Source organism: Citrus clementina, unplaced genomic scaffold (genome assembly GCF_000493195.1).
Source record: "Citrus clementina cultivar Clemenules unplaced genomic scaffold, Citrus_clementina_v1.0 scaffold_3, whole genome shotgun sequence".
Classification (NCBI taxonomy): domain Eukaryota; kingdom Viridiplantae; phylum Streptophyta; class Magnoliopsida; order Sapindales; family Rutaceae; genus Citrus; species Citrus x clementina.
The window spans coordinates 35,178,842-35,187,439 of record NW_006262339.1 but is presented as its reverse complement, the minus strand read 5'-3'; the positions used below and the strand labels follow the sequence as shown (position 1 = coordinate 35,187,439).

The following is an 8,598-nucleotide window of genomic DNA, read 5'->3' as shown; positions in this document are numbered from 1 at the left end:
AAACTTCTTTTTAATTAATGTTAATTCTTAAACTTTATTATCATGTAATTTTTTTATATTAAATTTGGTTAAATTATTTTGTTGTATTTGTGTGTATTAGCTAAATAATTATTTTATGACTATAAATATAATGTAAATGATTAGTAAAAACTGTTTTTGAAAAAAACATTACCAAACGTATATTCTCTGTTTTTATCATTTTCAACTGTGTCTACCAAACGCATATTACTGTTTTCAATTTTAAAATATAAGATACAGAAATGATACCAGACGCATATTTAAATTCGAAATACAGTAACTACAAAACACCATTTTCATTTTCGTTTTTATTCTCAGAAAATACAGATTCAAAAACAATACCAAACATGCCCTTAGGCACCTAATTTTTTTGACATATCAATTCACTACAATGGCATGACAATAGCTCAAAACTCACCTAGTTTTTTATTTATTTATAAATGTAAAAGTAAGAGAATATTTAGCATATATAGTAAAAATTAATTATGCCTTTGGAGCTGTGTAAGTGCATAAGAAGATGATTTTGTCCTATCAAATGAAAAATATTACAAAATCAATTATTTAAAAATCTTTTCTAGAATAAACTAAACAAATAAAAATAGTTGAGTCTTAAAATAGAATAATTTAATTGTGAATTGATATGTTAGAAAAACTTAAAGGGTTTTTCTCCTTTCTCGATCGTAGGCTAATTTGAATTCACATGAACCACAAACAGTAAAAGTTTTATTTTTTATTTGTTTTGGAAAAAAGTGCAGCCCGAGATTTGTAAGAGCTAGATGTCGGTAATATGAGTCGATATTACTTCTTTGAAAGTTTAAAACATGAAGAGTAATTGTTAGTATTGTTCAATTACTGTTCATTAATACTATTCATTTGATACTATTCACAGCACTGTCCACTCGACAACAACCATAAATTCTTAAAGGCGTGCACAAAGTATTGTCTTCAATAACAAAAGACCAACTTCTTCTCCTCTAGAAAGATATTCCAGTGCAAAAAAGATACAAATAAAAGAAATTGACCTTAAGGATTCAATGACACTGTTGTATGGTTGTACTCCATGCACAATAGTTTAGAACTGCAAAAGAAAATTTGATAAAGTAAATATGAGATAGAAGGAGAGGTAATAGTTGTGCTTGGAAGGTTTTGTATGTCTCCTTTATATAGAGAACTCCTCTATAATCCTTTTTTCTAATTCGATTTGAATTAGTCACCCAGTTTCTTGTTTTATTTGAATGTTTTATCTATGTGCCTCATACTTTAATTCAATTTGAATAATTCAAATCACATATAAATTTGACCTATTCAACTTTAATTTGTAATTAAACCAAACACATAATTAATTTCAAATCAAACATAAAAGTGATCACTCTCACACAGTCTCACTTTCCTCAAATGTGGGATATTAATATTTTGAAAGACCAATAAAACTCCAACACTAGGTTTCCCATATTAGTATTGCTGTAATCTAAATAGACATATATAAAATGAGCAAGTTCTTTCTAAGGGGAAAAAAAAAGTTGATACGTTTAAAGAATTTCATGTAAAATGATGTCAATCTCTAGAGTATGAATGATTTTTAACTAATTCCTCATTGATTTGGATCGTTGACTGTAAATTCTCGCTCACATACTTTTCTTTGGATACATGTAATTATGTACTGGGGCTAGGATTCAAGATTTAAGCTTTGGGTTGATTGTAATTTTCGTAAAGTTACTGAACCATATCGTAATAATAATAAGGGTATATGCGCCTTGGTCTAAGACTTGTTGGACCTAGTGGCTATTAGCAGAGGTAACAAAGGAGAATTAGTTATTGATGCTTACGTGGCATAACTAGTTCTGGGTTAGTTTTCGTTGACCGCCATCGAACCACTCAGCCTCTCTCGATCTCTCATTGAGCTTATGTAATACTCTGGAATTTAAGTGAGTAATTATTAGTATTATTTTCATTGTATTACTGTAATTATTGCTTATTTCCTTATTTGATTATTATTATTTTAATTATGTCATTATTATTGTTTTTGTTATTTGTTGCTACTATTAGTATTAGTATTAATAATGTATTAGTGTTTAGAGTTTATAGTTTGGGCCTAGGATTGTTATTGGGCTAACTTTTAATTGTTTAATGTCAAGAATTGGACTATTGGCACCCCCACTCATCCTCTCATAAAATTCCTTTTTTAATTATATTCATTTTATTTTCGAAAATACTCTTTTTTTAGATATATTTTTCTAAATTCTTAATTTTTATTTGATTTATTTTATTATTAAATTTCAAAGTATTATTGTGGTATTTTTTAATTATTTTCAATTTTATTATTAGTCTACACACAAATAAAAAAGTTATATGGGTGATAAGTTTTTTAGTGTTAATCATTGGCTCAAATAACACATATTTCAAATTATAATTTCAAAGTAATTTTAAGTATAAAAATATTTAATCAATAAGAAATCAAAAGAGAACAATAGATTATTTTAAATTTGTACAATTTATTTTAGTTAAATAAGAAGTAACAAATAAATTTTTTTTGAAAAGAATTAATTATGAATTAAGTAATTTGCTGGAAAAAAATCTATATGTGTTTAATTTTTAATTGTCTTTAATTATAATTTTATTTAAAGTGGAGTTTTGTAAGAAAAATATAGGGGTGCCAATAGCTCTACTCTAATGTCAATCCACCCATGCTCACTGGGGACAACCAAAAAAAAAAAAAAAAAAAATTGAGAGCAAGTTTCTTCTTACCCCTTGGTCGGCCATGCGAGGTTCTAGAAGCCCAAGTTTTTCAGTGGTTTTTATTATTCAAGTAACAAAGGTGTGGGATAATTCTGGATGTGTTTAAGGTATGAATTGCTATGACATTTGGGTACTCTATTTCGTATACAAACTTTGAATTATTGTGTTTGATCTCTAAGATAAATTTTGAGATTTGGAATCTTTATGTTATTGTATGATTTTCATGGGTATTATATATTACGGAATTATTGAAGTGAAAACCATGTGGATTAATGGAACACATAATTTTTATGATAGTTACTCACTGAAAAAATTATTTAAAATTATATGTTTGGAGTTATGAAAATATTTTACATATGGTGAAACTAGACGTCTTGAGGGTTAATAGAATATTTTTTCATTAAATTATATTCTATTTTTAATAAATTTTCTAATTAGGCATTTATATTATAGAAAATTGAAATTTCTGCAGTGCTATAGAATGAGAAAAATGTTCTGATAGATCAAAACTTCTCCAAAAGCTATGAAACTTTCCAATTTTACGCTTATATATGTCTAGTATATCATATCCAAAATTGGGGTCCTAATTCCCTGTATTTTAATTGTTCTCAATTGAGGAGTGAATGGTCCTCCATTCTGCATTCTAGATTTGAGGATTAACTAGTCTTGAAATAAAATTATTTTGAAATAAATTTTGAGTGAATTTGGCTTTGAAATTTTTATCACCTCATAGTTATGTGTCCATACGAGCCATGCACAATTTCATGATTTTTTCTTAATATATTATTTTTAAAAAAATTAGAGATTAAGGGCTGGTTTGTAACTTCTTGCTACTATGAAAAGAGATACGAAGATGTACAAGTTATAAGGAGATTGGAGCCTTCTATTTTGTGTATATGATGATGTCTATGGGAGTTTAATTGTGATGTTAGGTTATGATGGTTAATTTATAAAGTTAAGCTTATTGTTATAACCACTAAGAGGTAAGTAAACTAGACTTTAAACTAAAATCACAACGAACATATACATTTTTTTTTTAAGTTTGGAAAGATTATTTTGATATGTGTATTACGAAAATTTTTTATAAGTGTGTTTGATTATGTCCTTGATAAATGCATTGGCACAAGTATGAACAAGCCAAATTCTCTCATAAGTATTACATAAAAAGAATTATGTTTAAAATTTATGATTTATGAAGTTTGTTATTGGATTTATATAAGTTTGCATGTATGTTTATGTGATGTATTGTAATGCATTAAGCATGATTATGTACACGAGCACATATATGTAAGAAGGTTCATTGACATAAGCATGAATATGAAATTGATTTTATAAGAATTTTATTAAAAGAATGAGTTTATTAAAATTTATTTTAATATGTGGATTGATGTATAGAGGCCACTTCTTGAAGTTGTGGGGGCTATTTTTTGAGACTATACATGGGCCACCTCTCAAGAGCTAATGTACCACAAAGTGTCATTGTAAATATTCGTTACATCGAAACAATTATATTTATCAAATGAATTTACTATTTATGATTTATGAAGTTTGTTATTATGTTAAGCTTTATGAGATTGAGTACTTTCAAGTAAAGGATCTACTATGTTAATTTATGAAAGGTTACACGGGGTGACCTTTTGAAGCCATGTGATGGCTACCTCTTAAAATCATGTGGGAGCCACTTTTCCACTATAACCAAAAAGAGCATAATTGATATTTAAAAACTGTCAAATAAAGGAATATTTGAGAATTAAAAAGTGCCAAATATTCCTGTGCCAAATATGCTTATTTGACATTTAGCAAAATTGTCATTTATTTTTGTTAATTAATAATAATCAAATATTTTTCACAATATAAGATTGTCAAATGTGTATCGCACTTAATAATAGTCATATGCATGTGACATTATTCAAAATGGTCAAATGCAAATGACTTGATAAAAATATCAAATATTATAATTTTTTTAAAATTACAATAGTGAAATTCCTTGTTTTGGGCTGCACATTATATATATTATAACATTGAAACCTGATAAAATTCAAAAATTTTCAACTAACTTCAAACACCATAATAAAGCATAGGAAACTTGAATTCATATTAACATGAACTTGCATTGTATGTATAAATGTATCAAATGTCTTAAGTATAAATCTAAAATAAGATGTTGTTTCTAAAACTATACATTGAGCCTATAGTTAGCATTCCACCATCGGTCCAAAAGTTTTTCATAGCAGTGTTGTACATACAAAAGGAAAAGCTTTTAAACAAATTTCCATTTACCCAATAGATCTAATATTTTATAACCCTTATATCCTCTTTGATTGTAAATGTGTCTTGGTCTTGAGATCTATATAACTCCGCGGCATAGCCCTACACATTAAGAAACTGAAACTAAAACTACTGCCATATACTACTGTTACTATTTAAGGAAGAGGTTAAAAAAGTAAGTCATGGTTACCAGTAAGGCATTGACAAATTTTGATTGAATTAACTGAGAGCTTTTATTATGAATCCAACTAGGTGGTATAGTTGCCTTATGCAATGAAAGCATAAGATATCTATGCACAAAGAGAAGGAAAAATCTATGCGTGAAAAATATTAACAATAAACTAATGTACTACAATTGAATCATATGCTATTTACCTGCATTACTTGTCGCTTTTGCATTTTTTTTTCAAATCAAGTTACTAACATAAGTGGTCCAATTAGAGCGAATTTCGTTGATCTCATCTTCATTATAAGTATCTTTTTCATTAAACTGACATCAAAAGACAACAAAACTATATTTATTTGTCACTCCTTCAATTCATAGACTTCATTTTAACCACATTTCCCTATAAAATCTGCAATAAGTTTAAGCTATGTTAATTATCTAACCTTTGCACAAAGTATACTTTGATCTGTAATAATCTCCTTCATGAATCGCATGACATAGTAGCCACATTCAACATTACCAATTTGCATAGGCACCTTAACATCATTCCATTTCAAATTAATCTTTTTCATTTGCTGTCCTTTTTTGGCAAAAAAATTCGAATCCCACTACAAAAAAATACAAATCAAATATGAAATATTAAACTCAATAATTATATATATAGCAAAAACCACTAGTATACTTATTGCTAAATATCTTTAATATACTTACACAGTTACAATTTTTTTTATATCAACAATGATTTTATTTCTTACTGAATTCAAATAATGAACAACCATTGAGGGCAAGTCAATCACAAGCAAGATCCAATGACAACTATTAACAAATGAATAAAGAGTTAGAAAAAAATACTAATTAAAAAGTAAAAACTAAGTAAATAAATAAAGATATTTAAAGCAACAAAATAAAGATATTTCTATATAGGATGCAATCGTTGGGACATGCATGTATTTTTTCATATTCTAAGCCTAATGCAACCATAATCTTCTTTGCTTCATATATGGATAAAGGTATTTCATTTTTATCAGGAAACATATATGATAAACAACTTAGTAAATTTGAAAAACTTTTTTCTGACCATCCATTTCTTCCTTTAATGTTGTAAAGCCTTATTAAGACAGATAACTTAGTGAATTTCACACAGCCAGGAAACAAAGGTTTTTCAGCGTCTTTAAGTAGAGTTTCGAAAGACTTAGTGTCACCATTACAAGTGTCATGCATCATTAACCATTTCTACTATATCAGCAGCTTCATCATCTTGTTGACTGCCATCAAATGAAGCTTTTAAATTTGATGGTCGTCTACTAAAAGCTCCTTCTCCATGCCAAGTCCATGTCTTATAGCTTTGGTCAATACCTTTCCAATAAAGATGATTTCTTATCTCAGCAGATACATGAAAGACCAAATTACCACATGCTTGGCATGGACATCTTAAAAGTTCATGATTACTAGCATGAAGTATTGCAAACTTGAGAAACTCATTTACCCCATTTTCATATTCTATAGACCTTCTATCCATCAACATCCAAGATTTATCCATATTTAAACTATTAACTTTCCTGCAAATGCATCACATAATATTCATTTAGTTTTATTAATATTAAAAAATGATATTGTTTGCAACCACAAGAACAACTGATAAAATTATAGAATTAACCCCAAAAAATAAGGCAATGAGATCACAATTTTACTAATTAAGCAACTAGAGTGTGTCTAATATAGTTTATACTATTGTATCTCTATGATTGTTTGTCAAGAATCTAATAGATGTTATAAATAAAATAAATTGATTCTTTCAAAATTGAGAATGAAAGTGAAAATTATTTGTGCGTTCTTTGTTTGTTGAACGAGAACAAATATAAGACTTAGTATCAATTAAAAATACAATTAATTCAAGTATAACACTAAAATTATCAAACTAAAAGAGAGAATTAAAAAAAATAATCAAAATGAAAAGAAAAAATACCTGAAATTCAAGAAGCAAATGAAGCTGAACTTCTTCGTGGGTTCTTCTTCGAGAGAGAATGGAGATGAAAGTTGAAATTGAGTGATTAATGAAAAAAATGAGAGATGACTGTCATATATAATGAGAATGAAAATATATGAAACAGACTAAATTGAAGCAATAATCACTTCACTTCTTAGAGTGAGTTTACAGACTCAGTAAATAAAAATCTTTTTAATTAATAAAAATCAATAACATTACTTCTAATCTGCAAGCAATTTGAGAATTGTTGCAGTTCTGCAATTTTCCTTTGTTAAAATGTATTAAACAGACCAAATTGAAGCTAAGTGCATTATGTTAATATTATTACGAGAAACATCTCAATAAGATGCTTGTTAAAAACAAAAATAATCTTTTAAAGAGACATTTCATCAAACAAGTAATGTGCATTCAAATAGCAGAATAGATACGACACTTCGAATCAATTAAATCAACCCTAGATTGTTTAAAAATACAAATAATTCAACTATAAACCTAAAATCATCAAACCAAAAAGAGAGAAGTAGAAAAAAATTATCAAAATTAAAGGAAACAATACCTGAAATTCCAGAAGCAAATTAGGCTAAAGCAAGCTGAAATTCTTTGTGCGCTCTTCTTCGAGAGAGGATGGAGATGAAATTCGAAATTGAGTGATTGACAAAAAATGCGAGGTGATTATTGAAAAGAAAGCAAGGGGAACGAGTTTGAATTTTCTTAAAAGAAACAAATATGTTCTAAGAACGAAACAAAGGCAATCTAGTGCGTTTTTTTTTTCTTAAGTCAATAAAAGGTAAAGGTAAATAGTAATTATTCTATAATTATATAATATATTTACCACTTATTTGGTAAAACGTCATAAGTATTTGACGTTTAAATAAATTGTCATTTATATTTCACAATTACTCAATTTTTCACAAAATGTCATATATATTTGATATTTCTTAAAAATATATTCAAGTTAAAAAATGTCAAGTATTCTGTTTTTTCTTGTAGTGCTCGTAGTTTTATAGGGACCATATAATGCCATACATAGAATAAAGTGCCACACATAATGTAAAGTGCTATGAGCATGTATTATGTATGAAAGTTTACAAGTGGCAAGTGAAATTTTAATAAGCTTATTACTTGCTTAGTAGGCAACTCTATGTTTATGTGGAACCTTTCAATATCTGTGGCCTTTCCTTTGGGATTGGTATATATAACATGTACAATAAGTTGGCAATGGTTGACTCAAGCTCCTCAATTGATATGCAATATGTGAAGTCTTACAGATTAGTAATGAAATGTGGATCTTCCTAGAATAAGAGTGGAAGTTTTTGTAAGTGATTTATTAAATGTAAAATATTTCGAATGTAAGTTTTTAGTCATTTGATTTCATGGACACGCATTTGTATATTATGTATTCATTTACTATATGAAAACTGTT

General features: G+C 27.6%; 1 long non-coding RNA gene across 1 annotated transcript; it reads right to left on the bottom strand.

Annotated features, from left to right (window-relative positions):
* Positions 1–4,867: 4,867 nt before the first annotated feature.
* Positions 4,868–5,648, bottom strand: LOC112100214. The gene is made up of 3 exons (XR_002906531.1): positions 5,632–5,648; positions 5,398–5,512; positions 4,868–5,124 (listed from the first exon to the last, which is right to left on the bottom strand). It is a non-coding gene; the product is annotated as an uncharacterized LOC112100214 (long non-coding RNA).
* Between the last annotated feature and the right edge of the window lie 2,950 nt (positions 5,649–8,598).